General features: G+C 42.4%; 1 long non-coding RNA gene across 2 annotated transcripts in view; it reads left to right on the forward strand.

The window, feature by feature from the left end:
• The first annotated feature begins 214 nt into the window (after positions 1–214).
• Positions 215–17,391, forward strand: part of LOC122476795 — an 84,368-nt gene continuing 67,191 nt past the window's right edge. The window contains exons 1-2 of one of the 2 annotated variants that reach the window (XR_006295607.1): positions 215–260; positions 5,689–5,917. This is a non-coding gene — a long non-coding RNA (uncharacterized LOC122476795). The remainder of the gene's footprint in view (positions 261–5,688; positions 5,918–17,391) is intronic. The other variant, XR_006295608.1, reaches the window with a different exon arrangement.

Raw genomic sequence — 17,391 nt, forward strand, 5'->3', positions numbered from 1 at the left:
GGTCCTAAATCCCCATAGCTCAGAATGTGACTGTATTTGGATACAGGTTCTTTAAAGAGGTAATTAAGTTAAAATAAGGTCATTAAGGTGAGCCCTAACACAATTTAACTGGTGCCTTCTAAGAAGAGGAAATTTGGACACAGGTAGGCACAGAGGGAAGACAATGTGAAGGCACAGGGAGAAGATGGCCATCAACAAACCAAGGAGAGAGGCTGCAGAAGAAACCACAACTTGATCTTGGACTTCTATCCTCCAGAACTGTCAGAAAATTAATTTTTGTTGCTTCTGCCACCCAGTCAGTGATACTTTGTTATGAAAGTCCTATAAAATTAATACACCATCATCCACACTGCCTTCAGAGTGACCTTTATTAAATGCAAAGTTGGTCATGTTAGTTTTCTGGTTAAATCTCTCAGTGAGCTCCTGCTTTCAGTCTAACAAAGAACAACCAAAAACCCTGGGTATATATGTGTGTAAGCATTGGAAGTTGCAAAAGCAATCATCATCAGAGAAGCCAAGATTTTAAGAGGGTTGAATCACTAAAGGAGAGTTATTTTTTCCTAGGGGACATTTGCAAATTCTGGGTGCATAGTAAGAGACTGAGAATCTGGGCTTTGGCTAGACAGAGGGCCCCTACTGGAGGACACAGGAAAAATAGACTTTGTGGTTATTAGGGGCAGATTTGAGGGGCCAAGACCCCAGTGAAAACAGAAATGGATTTAGTATCGTAGGTCAGGATTTACTTCTTTATTTAAGGCTGAATAATATTCCATTGTATGTATATACCATATTTTCTCTATCCATCCATCTATTGATAGATATTTAGGTGTTTCCAAATCGTGGCCATTGTGAATAACACCGTGATAAACATGGGGTGCGGATATCCCTTCAAGGTCTTGATTTCAATTCTTTTGGATAAATGCCAAAAAGTGAGATTGCTGGGTCATATGGTAGTTTGTTTTTAGTTTTTTTGAGGAACCTGTATACAGTCTTCCATAGCAGCTGCATCAATTTACATTCCCACCAATAGTGTACAAGGGCTCCAGTTTTTCTACATTCTCACCAACATTTTTATCTCTCTTTTAGAATAGCTATTTTATTTATTTATTTTTTTAAATAATTTTTTAAAAATTTTTAAAAATGTTTTTATTTATTTTTGAGACAGAGAGAGACAGAGCATGAGCGGGGAAGGGGCAGAGAGAGAGGGAGACACAGAATCCGAAGCAGGTTCCAGGCTCTGAGCTGTCAGCACAGAGCCCAACGTGGGGCTCAAATCCACAGACTGTGAGATCGTGACCTGAGCTGAAGTCGGACGCTTAACCAACTGAGCCACCCAGGCGCACCTAGAATAGCCATTTTAATAGGTGTGAGGGGATATCTCATTGAGACTTTGGTTAGCATTTCCCTGATGATGAGTGATGTTGAGCATCTTTTCATATACTTGTTGGTCATTTGCATGTCTTATTCAAGAAATATCTACTCAGGTCCTTTGCCCATTTAAAATCAGGTTATTTCTTTTTGGTTTTGTTTTCTTTTGGTAATTAGTTGTAGGAGTTTCTTGTATATTTGGGATATTATCTCCTTATCAGATATATGGCTTGCAAACATTTTCTCCTATTCTGTAGGTTGCCTTTTCACTGTGTTGACTGTTTCCTTTGCTGTGCAGAAGCTCTTTGGTTGATGCTGTCCTACTTGTCTATTTTTGCTTTTGCTGCTTATGCGTTTGCTGTCATATCTGAGAAATCATTGCCAAGACCAATGTCAAGAAGTTTTTCCTCTATGTTATCTTCTAGGAGTTTTAGATTTACAGGTCTTATGTTTAAATTTTTAATCCATTTTGAGTTTATTGTTATGTCTGATGTAAGGGTCCAATTTCATTCTTTTGCATGTGAATATCCTATTTTCCCAAAACCATTTATTGAAGAGACTCTCCTTTCCCCATTGTGTATTCTTGGCACAGTTGTTGAAGATCAATTGACTGCACACATATAGGTAATATGGTTTTTTTAAGTAGGCTTCATACCCAGGGTGGAGACCAACACAGGGCTTGAATTCATGACCCTGAGACCAAGACCTGAGCTGATATCAAGAGTCAGATGCTTAACCAACTGAGCTACCCAGGCACCCCGGTAATATGTTTTGAAATTAGAAACTGATCCCTTCACAACTGCACCAAGAATCATAAAATACCTAGGAATAAACCTAACCAAAGCTGTAAAAGATCTGTATGCTGAGAACTATAGAAAGCTTATGAAGGAAATTGAACAAGATACAAAGAAAGGGAAAAACATTCCATGCTCATGGACTGGAAGAATAAATATTGTGAAAATGTCAATACTACCCAAAGCTATCTACACATTCAATGCAATTCCAATCAAAATTGCACCAGCATTCTTCTCGAAGCTAGAACAAGCAATCCTAAAATTTGTATGGAACCACAAAAGACCCCAAATAGCCAAAGTAATATTGAAGAAGACCAAAGCAGGAGGTATTACAATCCCAGACTTTAGCTTCTACTACAAAGCTGTCATCATCAAGACAGCATGGTATTGGCACAAAAACAGACACAGAGACCAATGGAATAGAATAGAGACTCCAGAATTGGACCCACAAAAGTATGGCCAACTAATCTTTGACAAAGCAGGAAAGAATATCCAATGGAAAAAAGACAGTCTCTTTAACAAATGGTGCTGGGAAAACTGGACAGCAACATGGAGAAGAATGAAACTAGACCACTTTCTTACACCATTCACAAAAATAAACTCAAAATGGATAAAGGACCTGAATGTGAGACAGGAAACCATCAAAACCCTAGAGGAGAAAGCAGGAAAAAAACCTCTCTGACCTCAGCCGCAGCAATCTCTTACTTGACACATCTCCAAAGGCAAGGGAATTAAAAGCAAAAATGAACTATCGGGACCTCATCAAGATAAAAAGCTTCTGCACTGCAAAGGAAACCATCAACAAAACTAAAAGGCAACCGACGGAATGGGAAAAGATATTTGCAAATGACATGTCAGACAAAAGGCTAGCATTCAAAATCTATAAAGAACTCACCAAACTCCACACCCAAAAAACAAATAATCCAGTGAAGAAATGGGCAGAAAACACGAATAGACACTTCTCTAAAGAAGACATCAAGATGGCCAACAGGCACACGAAAAGATGCTCAACGTCACTCCTCATCAGGGAAATACAAATCAAAACCACACTGAGATACCACCTCATGCCAGTCAGAGTGGCTAAAATGAACAAATCAGGAGACTATAGATGCTGGAGAGGATGTGGAGAAACGGGAACCCTCTTGCACTGTTGGTGGGAAAGCAAACTGGTGCAGCCACTCTGGAAAACAGTGTGGAGGTTCCTCAGAAAATTAAAAATAGATCTACCCTATGACCCGGCAATAGCACTGCTAGGAATTTACTCAAGGGATCCAGGAGTGCTGATGCCTAGGGGCACTTGTACCCCAATGTTTATAGCAGCACTCTCAACAATAGCCAAATTATGGAAAGAGCCTAAATGTCCATCAACTGATGAATGGATAAAGAAATTGTGGTTTATATACACAATGGAATACTACTTGGCAATGAGAAAGAATGAAATATGGCCTTTTGTAGCAATGTGGATGGAACTGGAGAGTGTGATGCTAAGTGAAATAAGTCATACAGAGGAAGACAGATACCATATGTTTCACTCCTATGTGGATCCTGAGAAACTTAACAGAAGACCATGGGGAAGGGGAGGGGAAGAAAAAAAAAGAGGTTAGAGAGGGAGGGAGCCAAACCATAAGAGACTCTTAAAAACTGAGAATAAACTGAGGGTTGATGGGCGGTGGGAGGGAGGGGAAAATGGGTAATGGGCATTGAGGAGGGCACCTGTTGAGATGAGCACTGGGTGTTGTATGGAAACCAATTTGACAATAATTGTCATATTAAAAAAATTAGGAAGTGTGATAACCCTAGCTTTATTCTTGCTCAAGATTGCTTTGGCTATTCAGGGTCTTTTGTGTTTCCATATGAATAGTAGGATTTTTTCTTTATTTCTGTAAAAAATGTCATTAGGATTTTCATAGGAATTGCATTGAATCTGTAATCAGTTTGGACAGTATGGACATTTAAATAATATTAAGTCATGTGATCCATGAACATGGGATGTCTTTCCATTTATTTGTGCCTTTTTAAATTTCTTTCATAATTTTTTTTTGTACTTACCAGTGTATATGTTTTTCACTTCCTTGGTTAAGCTTATTCCTAAGTATTTTATTCCTTCTGATGCTACCATAAGCGGGATTGCTTTTTTAATTTCCTTCTTTTTTAAAAGTAGGCTCCATGCCCAATGTGAGGCTTGAACTCATGACCCTGAGATCAAGAGCTGCATGCTCTACTGACTAAGCCATCCAGGTGCCCCTTAATTTCTTTTTTGGATCGTTCCTTGTTAGTGTATACAAATGCAACTTATTTTCATATACTGACTTTGTACCTTGCAACTTTACTGAAATCATTTCTTAGTTCTAAGTGGGGTTTTTTTTTGCTGGAGTTTTTAGAGTTTTATATACATAAGAACATGGCATCTAAAAACAGAGATAGTTTCATTTCTTTCTTTCTGATTTAGATGTCTTTTATTTCTTTTTCTTGTTTAATTGCTCTGGCCAGGACTTCCAGTACCATGTTGAACAGAAGTGGCAAGAGTTGGTGTCCTTTCCTTGTTTTCATCTTAGATAAAAGCTTTCAGTTTTTTACCACTGAGTATGATGTTTGCTGTGGGCTTGTCGTATATGGTGTTTATTATGTTAAGGTAAATTTCTTGTATGCCTAGTTTGTTGAGAGTTTTTTTTTTATCATGAAAGGGTGATGAATTTTTGCAACTATTGAGATGATCATACAATTTTTAAGTTTCATTCTGTTATTATGGTGTATTGGTGATTTGCATATATTGAGCCATCTTTTAATCTAGTGATTAAGAAGGTAAGTATAAAGTCTCAAAAAAACCCAAAAAACAAAGTGGTGTTTTGGGCAGTCTCACTGTGCTGAGTAGATAAGAATTAGAGTTCAAGATCTGCCAATGGTAAGGGCTTCATTGAACACACAAGATTATCAGCTGGAAGTTCTGCACAGTAATGCTTTAGAAGCAGGGGCAAAAGAGAAGTAGAAGGGCTTTACCAACATTGAACCTGGCCTTGATTCAACTTAGTCACTGATTCAGTAAAAGTGGTCTGCCCTTACTTGATCTACTTAACAGAGAAAAGAGTAAATTCCCTCTGAGGGAAGGTAACATCATCTAGAGTCTATATATTTATTTATACTCAATTGGTTGACATTCATTCAAAATTTTCTAGGAATTATAAAGAGACAAGGGCATATGACTTAAAACCTAAAAAACAAAAACAAAAACCAGACAATAGATACAAACCCACAGGTGGTCCAGATATATAAAGAATAGGATACAAGGAATTTCTAATAACTATATGTTCAAAAAATAAAGGAAGAGATGGGAAAATATATGAAAAGAAAAATTCAATCCAGTCATTAGAATCCATAAAGAATCAAATTAATATTTGGCCCATGATTAGGAATATCAATAGAATGCAGCATAAGTGAAGTTTTGCTGGTTCTAGGCATATTCTTTAAGAACAATGGCAGTTTTCTCTCTCTCTCTCTCTCTCTCTCTCTCTCTCTCTCTCTCTCTTAGAACACTCATTTTGGGGAGCTGAAATGAGAAGTTTGGCTCCCCTGCTGGACACATCATGTGGAGAGAAGAGTCTCTGAGATTTTATGTACAGGAAGAGAGGGATAGTCATCGCAGAGACCCAGTCGAGCATCTAGACGACTCCAGTTGCCATCTGACTATAACTGCATGAGAGACCCTGAGTAAGACCAGCAGAAGAACTTCCCAGTGGAGCCAGCTAATCCACAGAACAGTGAGAGAAAACAGATTGATGTTTTAGTCATTAAATTTTGGAGTAGTTTGTTAGGTGACAATAGATAATAGAAATACTCTCCTTCCTAATTGCCCCATAACCCATACTATGAGGTAGGGTCATGGAGATCTGATATCTGACCATCCCTGAGCACACAAGGCTAGATTTCCTTGTTGGAAACCTGTTCAAATCTCTGTGAAAAAGACTTTGTTCCTGTATCATCCACACTTCTCTGTGAGCCAAGCCTCACACAGATACCATCCCAGAAGGTATTATTCCAGGTCTTCTCTTGAATTGTGTAAGAAAGACTTCAGTCCCAGATCTTGGCAATTCTAGTATCAATGGGCAGGTGGGGAAACCTCTCTGGCTGACTCATAATCAGTAACTCAGATAGGTGGTCTCCTCCCTCTACATGCTTGCCTGTCCAGAGGTTAATAATTGCTCAATAGTATTGCCTTTCAAGGGAACCATATCCACCCACCCACCACCACATACCCTTACAAGTCCTGGTTTCGCTCAAAAATATCTCCCATATGAATGCATGATATCATCCTGAGGTTTGCATCAGATCGAGTTCAGGGCACATCCCCTCTCCCCGGCATCACTCTGCTTCAGACTTAGAAGACATATTGCCTCTGGCTTTATTTACTTATTTTCATTTTGTTAACATTTCCACCTGAACAGGTCCTGTGAAAATGTTAATTTGCTGTCATAATAATTTTAAAGTACATTTTGGATGTAGCTGCTGAGCATATCATCCAAGAAGACCACTTGTATAAAGCAACCCACCTTATATTGTTTTATTTACAACGCACATCCTTGTGTTATAAATCTAGCCAACTCAGTTATCCATCCAGGCTACTGAAAGGGCAAGGTGGTGCAAATAATCTAAAACATAGGAGAAAAGGTCATTTATATTTGTTTGGGGACTGTATGATTTTTCCAGCGGCAGCAGGTGTTCCTAACTATGATTGTGCTTAGGCTAATACTAGAATTAGCGTTCACACTCTGAGCATATACCTGTCAAGAACATGTTGGGTATCTGAGCAGGGAGAGCTGACCAAAGACTCAAGAAGGTGTCTGATGTAAAATTTGCCTGCCAAGTCTTGAATCCTCTTTTTGTAACTGATCTATCAGACTTTCCGTATGAAATGAGAGCTGTTCCTCAATTTGACAGGCTGCATACCAACCCTAAAGATGCCATCATTTCTGACATTCTCAAAATCTCTCTTTGTGATTCGCCTCCAAACTCTGTTCTCCTTTTCTTTCGTCATGAGAGAACCTGGGCTGCTGTATTAATGCCTCCATTGCAATGTCTGTCCCTGATGGATTTCTGTGGCCAGATGGGAGGCTTGATAGGGAGGCCGGGAAGAATGCGCTGGAATCAGCCATGATACTTCTTTATCCCGATTACTCCTAAATTCCCATCCCTGGCTCAGACCTCTTTCAAAATCTAGTGCTGTGTCAATCTGCCTCTTATCTCCCCCTGAATGTCCCACAGGACCTTCTCCTGAACTTCTCTTCCTCACTCCCTTCCAAACCAACTTCTTCTATGTTTTTTGCATCGGTGGCAGGTACCACTATCCACTCTTCACACTTCTTTGTCTTTCCTCATCTTCTCCAATTCTTGCTTTTACCCCAGTTATCACTTCTGTCCACCTACCTCTCTCCACCCTCTCTTCCACTCAGACCAGGGCTCTATCACCTCTCGTCTGGTCTACTCAATCATTCCCATAACAGGCTTCCTTGCATGGAATGTTGCTCCCTGCCGCCATCCATCCTCCACAGAGCAAAGACAGGGAAGAGTTGTTCTTTTTTTTTTTTTTTAATTCTTTTTCTTAACGTTTATTTACTATTGAGAGACAGAGAGAGACAGAGCATGAGCATGGGAGGGGCAGAGAGAGGAGGAGACACAGAATCTGAAGCAGGCTCCAGGCTCTGAGCTGTCAGCACAGATCCCGACACTGGGCTTGAACTCACAAACCGTGAGATCCTGACCAGAGCCGAAGTCGGACGCTCAACCGACTGAGCCACCCAGGCGCCCCTCCTTTCTTTTTTTAAATGTTTATTTGTTTTTGAGAGAGAGAGCAAGCGGGGAAGAATCAGAGGGAGAGGTGGACAGAGGATCCAAAGCAGGCTCTGTGCTGACGGCAGAGAGCCCGACGCTGGGCTCAAACTCACGAACCGCGAGATCATGACCTGAGCCAAAGTCGCACGCTCAACCGATTGAGCCACCCGGGCACCCCAGAAGAGTTGTTCTAATATACATATCTCATCAAGTCACTCCTGTGCTTAATGCTTTCCCATTGCCCTTAGGGCAAGGTTTAAAGTTTGAACTCCTTGCCTACTCCACAAAGGCCTTGCACAAATGTGACCCCTGCCAACCTTTCTAAGCTTTATGTCATGTGTCTCTTCCCTTTGGTCTCACCACCTCAGCTGTGCTCTATTTTTCTCAATCTCAGGCATGCCAGGCTTTCTAGTCTCTGGGCCTTCGTCGAGGTCCTTCTCTCAGCCTGGAGCACCCCTTCACTTTCCTCTTCGTCTGAGTCCTCTCCATTTCTTCAGATCTGGACCAAAATGCCACCGACTCAGGGCAATTTTTTCTGACACTCTTGGTGTTCATGTCTCCCTGTTTTATGCTCTCCTAACCCCCTGGACTTCTTTGTGGCTCTCCTCAGACTGTGGGTGCCACAAAGGGATAGGACATAGATGTTTTTTTCCCTGCTCAAGTTGTTAGCACAGTGGTTGGAACAGAATAGCAAGCAACTCGGTAAATACTTTCTGGCTGGTTGAATAGCCCCTACCTGGCCTCCCTTCCTCCAGGCTCTTTCCTTCCAACCTATCCTTTCTAGCACCCCTAGAGTGGTTTCCACGCCTGGGATCTGAGGCACAGCTCCACTCAAGTCACATTTGAGCTAAAAAAGAATAATCAGTTTCCCCCTTGCTTACAGAATGAAGTCCAAATGCTTTTGTATGATATGACGTCAAGATCGTCTGTGATTTGATCCTAAACTTCCCGACCAACCTTATTTGTCTGCATTAGCTTCTGCTTACAAGAGTCTACATTCCAGTCAAATGAAATTGCATGCTCTTTCCTGCCCAGGTGTCTCGGTTTCTAGTCTCTGTGTCTTTGCTTGTGGAGATCCATCCATCTGGCAGGCCCTTACAGCATTTCTGCCTGGGTCCTGCTTCAAAGCTTTGTCCTCTGTGCGGTGTTTGCACTTCCCCTCCCAGCCGGAAATGACCATTTGTTCCTGTGAACATCGCTGTCCTCTTCGCTTCTCTTGTGGCACTGATCTACTAGATTGTAAACCGCGGGAGAGAAGGACCGGGCCATTTCTGTGTAGCTGACAGGACTCAAGTGACACGACAGGTGTGGGGCCCATTTGCAAGTCTACGCTCATTTCATAACCTTGTACTGGAAGTGTGGGCCAAGGACTAACTGCCTAGGTGTCATCAGGGACTTGTCAGTAATTCACAATCGCAGGCCTACCAGACTCACCAAATCAGAATCTGCATTTTAACAAGATCCCCAGGTGATCTACGTGCACATTAAAATTGAAGAAGTCGTGCACTGTCTTATTACACAAGGGAGCACACATCCTCAAAAAAAAGACAAACACCACATCTTGTAATTCAGTGCTCTCAGACCTGGTACCAATTTACAGACCGGCTGCACAGCGTGCGTCTCTGCTTCTGCATTACCAGCCCAATTCCATCTGGCTCTTAGTTCGGGACCCTCCCCTTCTCCAACAACATGGTTCAGAACCCCATCCTAGGTAAGGGAAGCCGTTTCTCCTATCAGAGATCTGTGAACGCGCAAAGCTGGCCCCAATCAGGGAGAGAAGCTGCCATTCTTTGCAGCTTGCCTTGATCAGAGCAGTCTCTGGCCAAGCTGTGAGTCAGGCCTTGTGTCCTCTGTTAATCATCAGTGAAAGGAATGCCATGGAGTGATGTCAAGTGAGTTTTAGAGCAAGCCACTCCTAGAAACATCTGGAGCTGGCAGAGGATCGTGGTTGTGAATACGGATGAGGGGAACAATCGAACGATTTGAATGAATAATGGTTTTAAGTGTCTCGTACAAAATGTATTTGTATTTGATCTAAAGAGGCAAACAACTAAGCAATGCTTTGGCTTCTTAGGTTTTAGAAAAGAGGTCGTGACTCCATTTAAAGGACTTTGTTCCCTGAACCTTCTCTCTCCCCAGATTGAACAGGAATAGCCTTCTCTTCTTCCCTAGGCCCTACTTAATTATCGCCACAGTCCAAGTGTTAGATCCAGCGCCCACCTTCCCTGCAGATGCTGACGGTCCCGTTGAGCAGATCCTCTCACTTTGCCTTGCGCTGCGGAGAAACGTGGTAATTGGCAAGGCCCTCAAGTTCAGGCAAAGCTCATACCGGGAAGCGGCAAAACCCGTCGATTTTGCCTTGGGCACGTATTTGCTGAGGAATGACTGTCCCTCAAGCCTCCTCACTCTCCTTTGAGCTGCCTGGCTTCTCATCAGAGCCACACCCAGACTGAGCCGGGAGTGGCTCCAGACTGGCTTCTGTCTGACACTGAGAAAGAGAGTTATAACTGTCCTTCTGTCGCCGAGACGACAGAAAAAGCAGGGCTTGCTGGCAAGTGTTGTTGCAGGCCCCTGACTGTGTGCACTTAATCAGAAGTGTCTGTTGTCAGATAAGGCTTTGCCAAGCAAAGAAACAACTGTTTTGCATCAGAAACCGAATGAGGACAAACAGGCCACTGATGAAAGCTATCCTTCTCATGAGAAAGTTGCCCCTGGACAAAATGGTGAAATAGACTCATTTTCTCTTCAATGATTTCTTCTTTTGCTGGGAGTATCAGTCAAGGTTCTGTAAATAAACAGAACCAACAGGATACACACACACACACACACACACTCCATCTCTTTCTTGAGATATTTTACATATAGAAAATATAAACCCATTATATGTTTATGTACGTAATATAAATATAAAATATCTTGGGAGATATTTGAGGGAATTGGCTCACACGTTTGTGGGGGCTGGCAAGTTCAAAATTTGTAGGGTAGGCCAGCTGGCTGAAAACTCAGGCGGGATTTCTACGTGGCAGACTTGAGGCAGATCTCCTTCTGTAGTAGACTAAGGCAATTTTGGCATTTCAACTTCATTTCGTATAGGCCATTTTTGGTCCATGTTTCACCCAAACAAACAAACAAACTCCTAGAGTGGGCTACGGCCAGCTGGCCTTTCTGCTTATCCGAGGTCATTGGTCTGGAAATACGATGGGGTTCCCTGTCGAATTAGAAGCCGGGAAGGGTAGACGGGGCTATTTGATGCCGCCAGCATGCATAGCGGGAATCTCTGGTGCAGTGTTGAAAAAGCCAAACTCCTAGGAGAGGTCCATGGTAGGCAGTGACTCAAGAGTTATTCTAAGCTCTTCCTTTGCCTTTGAAGCCGCAATAGTTTGGCCCTCCCTGTTCTGTACCGCCCTGTCCTGCAAGGCTGGCCAACTCCTCTGAATTGGAAGAGTACTCACTGGTCTCTTCCTGCTGCTCACGGCTCTAGAGAGCCCAAGGGAAGATCCGATTGGGCCTGGATGCCCCCTTGCCTTGCCATGACCCTGAGACGCAACCAAAGATCTTCCGTTCATCTCACTTCTACTTTGTGCCACTCTGTGCTGGGCACGGGGCTTCAGAAAAGAATAAGACGTAATCTATGCCCTTGAGGAGCTCACCATGAGGAGCTCGTCAGTGATTTCAGGCAAGGGGTGTAAGAGGAGACCTGCCTTCCTCCCTGGGTGCTGATGTTCCCTCCCCTTTCTATCCTTTTCTCCAAAACCCAGTGACCCTTACATCCTCCCTCTCGGCCACAGGCCTTTGTTGGCGTTCTGGTTTCCCACGGTTCTGTACTGCGGTGTACTGGGAAGGCTTACCTTCTCCTTGCTCCCAAAATAGGTCTGCCCTACTCTACCATGTGTTCAGACCTTGTTGTTAGCTCATGGGTCATTGGCCATCACTCTGATAAAGTGTACTCTAAATTCATTCATTCAACCAACAAATATGTGCCAAAAGCCTACCATGTACCAGGCCCTGTGCTAGGTGCTGGGTATAGAGAGGTAGGTCTGACATGGTTCCTGCCGACAATGAACTTATCATCTAGTTAAGGACACAGACCAACAAGTAAACACGGATAACTGCCACACAATGTGAGGCATGCAATAATAGCAGTGTGCTGTGAACAGTTGTGACAGATGGAAAGAGTAACTCTTCTTGGCCTAAGAGAATGGAGATCAAGGAGAGAGAAGAGGATGAGTTGCTTCTACAAAAATAAGTAGCAGTTCACCAAGTAAACAAGGCAAAGGAGACTTTCCAAATAGAGGAAACAGCAGGAGCAAAGACATAACAATGTGGTCATACACAGCCTGCTGGGAGAATGGAGATAAGTCAATCCAGTGTGGCTAGAAGTGATGCAGTGCATGCCAGGGATTGCACACGTATGAAGGCTATGATGTTTCAGGCGACAAACCTTGGGTTTACCGCTAAGAGCAACAGGGAACTACGGACATTTTTGTTTTCTGGTAATAGCTTTATTTTTATTTAAAATTTTTTTTCAATGTTTATTTATTTTTGAGAGACAGAGAGAGACAGAGCATGAGCAGGGGAGGGACAGAGAGAGACAGGGAGACACAGAATCCGAAGCAAGCTCCAGGCTCTGAGCCATCAGCACAGAGCCTGACGCGGAGCTCGAACTCATGAATGGTGAGATCATGACCTGAGCCGAAGTCAGACACTTAACAGACTGAGCAGCAAAAGTCAGACACTTAACAGACTGAGCCACCCAGGTGCCCCATAGCTTTATTAAAATATAATTCATATCCCATGTAATTCACATATTTGAGTATACACTTTGGGGTTTTGGGCATATTCACAAGGTTGTGCAGCCATCACCACTATCTAATTCCAGAACATTTTCATCACCCTAATAAGAAATCCCATACTAATTAGGAGTAACTCCCCAGTCCCCCTATTCTCCAGCCATTGGTGACCACTGTTCTGCTTTTTGCATCTCTATATTTGCCTATTCTGGATACTTCATAGAAATGGCATCATACAATATGTGGTCTTTTGTGATTGACTCCTTTCATTTAGCATCATGCTTTTGAGGTTCATCTATGTTGGAGCAGCTATTAGTACCCCATTTCTTTTCATGGCCAAAGAACATTCCACTGTATGGATGTACCACATTTTACTTATCCATTTATCAATTGATGGACATTTGGCTTGTTTGTACTCTTTGGCTCTTATGAATAATGCTTCTGTGAACATTTGTGTGCAAGTTTTTGTATGGATATATGTTTTTAGTTCTTTTGTGTATATACCTATGGGTGGGATTTCTGGATGATATGGTAACTCTATGTTTAACCTTTAAGGAGCCACCAGACTGTTTTCCAAAGCGACTATACAATTTTACTTTCCTACCACCAATGGAGGAGGATTCAAATTTCTTTATATTTTTGCCAACACATATCATCTTTCTTTTTGATGATAGCCATCCTAATGAATGTGACATGGTATCTTGTCATTTTTCTTTGCATCTCCCTGATGACTAATGATGTTGAATATCTTTTCATGGACTTAGGAGCCACTAGTACACCTTTTTTGGAGAATTGTCATTCAGATCTTTGCCCAAATTTTTGTTGGATTGTCTTTTTATTATCAAATTATAAGATTTCTTTGTTCTGATACAAACCCTTATCAGATATGATTTCCAAAAATTATCTCCCACTCTGTGGGTTGTCTTTTCACTTCCTTGATGGAATCCTCTGAAGCATAAAAGTTTTTATTTGGGCAAAGACCAATTAATCACGTTTACATTTTATGGATAGTGCTTTGGCTGTCTATATCTAAGAACTCTACCCAACCTGAGGCCATTCAGCCATAGCCCTAAGGAAGAGTTTAAAACAGGGAAGTGAAATGTGAGGTTTTACAGGGTAAAAAGATCAATGTAGCCATTGCATGGAGGAAGGCCTTTGTAGGACAAGTCTGAAAGCGGAGAGACTAGTTAAAAGGCTCTGGAAGTAACACAAGTGAAAGATGATGGAACTATGAATGGGTTGTTGAAAACCCAGTGAAAATGAAGAAAGTTGGATGAGTTTGACATCTATCTCAAGGCCATTTCCATTCTCATAACACCAGATCTAGGAGAGTGTAAGTAGAAAGGGAAAATAATATTTTAAAGAGATATTACTTTGGGGGCGCCTGGGTGGCTCGGTCGGTTAAGCGACAGACTTCGGCTCAGGTCCTGATCTCACAGTTTGTGAGTTCGAGCCCCGCATCGGGCTCTGTGCTGACGGCTCAGAGCCTGGAGCCTTTTTCGGATTCTGTGTCTCCTTTTCTCGCTGCCCCTCCCCCAACTTGTTCTCTGTCTCTCTCTGTCTCTCAAAAATAAATAAATGTAAAAAAAAATTTAAAGAGATATTACTTTGGAGCAGCTGCAAAGACTTGGTGTCTAATGGGAGAATTGGAGTATGTGGAGAGGAAGGGAGAGGAGCATTTGGGTCTGAAATGCTGGTAGGATGAAAGCACATGACACAGAAGGAGCAAAAAAGTGGGGACAGGTTGTGGGGATAAAGGAGAAGGAAGAACACTTTGGAAAAAATTAGTTTTGAAAAGCCATGGAGACATCCAAATAAAAATGCCCACTAGCAGTAGGAAATTTAGATCTGAAGCTCAGGAGCAAGGAAAGGCTACAAATGTAAGAAGACAAAAGACCTTTCACATTTAATATTTGGGTTTAAATGTGTTCAGTGCTCTGGAGACATCTTTGGTGTAACCGTTTTCAAAAACCATGTTTGGTCCTTTGTAATCTCTAATACTTATCTGCAACCCCAAGAAGAGTTTTTGTTGTTGTTTGACATTTTTTGGTTTGTTTTTGTTGGGAGAGAGTTGAGTAGAGAATGGTCATGAGGGCAGGGACATAGAGAGACTAGGTAAAAGAGTGAGAGATTGGCACGAAATTGAGATCACAAAGGAAAGAAAGCACGTAAGGCCTACAAGAAGCTTCTTCCATGATCAGCCTCCTAAAATTGCGATGGGGTGCTGGGTCAGTGTAAAGTGTCATGTTAATGCTCCCCATCCACCACCTCCAATTTTTAGTGAAAGGATCACTTAGCTTTATACATACATGTATCTGACTGTGTCTCACTTGCTTTGTCTTTGTCTTTCGCTGTCTTAGTGTCTCTTAGGTTTTTTTAATTAATCTTTCCCACAGGGGAATTTTTTATTCTTCATCAGGTCAATATTTCATCTTTGGGCTGACCCGTGTTTCTCCAAAAGGCTGGCAGCTCCCTTTGAGAATGCAAAAGCCAGTTGCCCCAAGTAGCTCTGGACTGCCACTAGATGGCAGTGTCTGGGAATTTTGCTAAACTGTCCTAGCCATTCATGACTGCCTGATAGCTGAGTGGAGGGGAGTTTCACTTGGTTATTCCGCCTTGACTGTGCCGCAACCAGTTGCTAACAAAAGGCATTAGACCTTGCAGGATCCCTTTGTCCACCACCAAAGGAAATTCGTGTTTGTAAAACACATCTGGAAAAGCCTGCTCTGTAAGTGGGTGATTTCCCCCCATCACAATTCTCACCCAAATTCCTAGCCATATAACCTTCCCCTGGATATCGTGTTATTCCATCTTTAGCTGTTGTTTGGTTTGGTTTTTAAGGTAGATTCATTTCTCCCTCCCTCCCCAGCCTGGTTAGCAATCCTGGTCGATCCTTTTGCCTCGCTTTCAACATGGGCTTGTAGAATCACATGCTGTCAAGGCCTGAAGGGTTCCTTATACTTCATTGCAGATGGGGTGTCTGAAGCACATAAAAGAGCAGAAACTTGTTCAAGGTCATATAAAGAATTTGGGGCAGAGTATATGGGTCAGAGGCTGTTGATATATTTGTAATAATCAACAAAACAACCAGAAAATCATTTTGACCCACCGGTTGTGCTAGCATGGCTAGATGCCTGGGGAAGGGGAAGGTGGCAAGGGATACATGATACCTGTTCTCCAGGCACTTAGAGTCTAGTTGGAGAGACAGACTTACCCACAATAAAAAAGAAATAATGCTTTCTAAGACTAGGTGGTGTAAGAGCGGTGCTGATGTGTGTGAGTGGCTCAAGGATTCAGAGAAGAGAGAGCTCTAGGGAGAAAGGGGTCCACCATGGATGAGGGTGGAGGGGTAGAGAATTGGGTGAAGCTTGGAAATGGGAAATCCAACAATTCCAACTATTCACGAGTCAAGGCCTATGTCTAAAGTAGAGGGTGATGGTCAAAGAGAGGTAGAGATAAGGTTAGACTGGTAGACTGGCACTAGACTGTTCAAGCTCTTAAATGTCAGGCTAATTTCCTACTAATGCTGAACAGGAATTTGAAAATACTTTCACTCTTCAGATTTTCTGTTTTCAGTGGAAACTTTCCACTAAGTTTGATTCCCCCAGAAGATGTCTCTTCACTTTGCCCAACTTTCCCCCATTAGTCTCAGCCACTGAGAGATGAAGCTGAATTGAGAAGTGAAGCTGGTGCTTATTTCCACTGCCTCTGTTTCTTAGCAACATAACCAAGAGAGAGCTGAACAATCTCCAGCTCTAAATCCCATTTACTTTGTTTTCATCTCCTACCCAGTCAGAGGAGTCCGGGTACCCTCTGCATCCCACAGATCAGATGTCACAAGAGGACTTCCAGGAGGGTTGGAGAGCTCTTGACAGCTAAGCAACATCTATAGGTAAGTATGACTTCATACAAGCTCCAAAAGAGGTCTCCAAACAGAAGGGCTCTTTAAAAGCAGCCGAAACATGGGAGCAATCTGAGAGTCCTTTCAGATTGTCAAGAGCTCATCAGTGCCCACACAGTCTGACTGGCAATATTACAAAGCTAGACTAGCCTGCTCTTTCCCCTTCTGAACTCCTGCTTCATATTCCCAAATGGCTTGAGGTCTGTTTTTCTACCAGGAACCTTCCATCCAGTTTTACTCCTGCCATTTGCTGCCTCCTGTTTCCCCCCTGGAATGCTATGCCTTAAATCTTGGCTTCTACTTGGTCCAGGGCCTGGCACATAGTAGGTGCTCAATAAATGACATTCTCTTCCTTCAGAAGAGCCCTGGAGATTATCTAGGCTTTAGACTCTGTGGAGTCACTTCAGGAGCCACTGAGGTACAAGTCTTTGGAGAGCAGGCAGGCTGCAGGCCCTCAGGCCTGATTCAACAAAAGGAATTCTATTTGTATATGTTAATTTATAGTTTGGACTTCTGTATCAGATTTTGTTTTGGAGGGAGAAAGGAATGTTCTCACTGATACAATGTCTTCATTTTCTAGATGAGATCAGTGAGGCCCAGAGCCACTTTAAGTAGAATCAGGAAAACAATCTCACTTTCAATAGCAATAAAAATAATAAAATACTTATGAACAAATTTAACAAAGGAAGTTGGAAAGACTTGTACACTGAGAAAG

Source organism: Prionailurus bengalensis, chromosome X (genome assembly GCF_016509475.1).
Source record: "Prionailurus bengalensis isolate Pbe53 chromosome X, Fcat_Pben_1.1_paternal_pri, whole genome shotgun sequence".
NCBI classification, from domain to species: domain Eukaryota; kingdom Metazoa; phylum Chordata; class Mammalia; order Carnivora; family Felidae; genus Prionailurus; species Prionailurus bengalensis.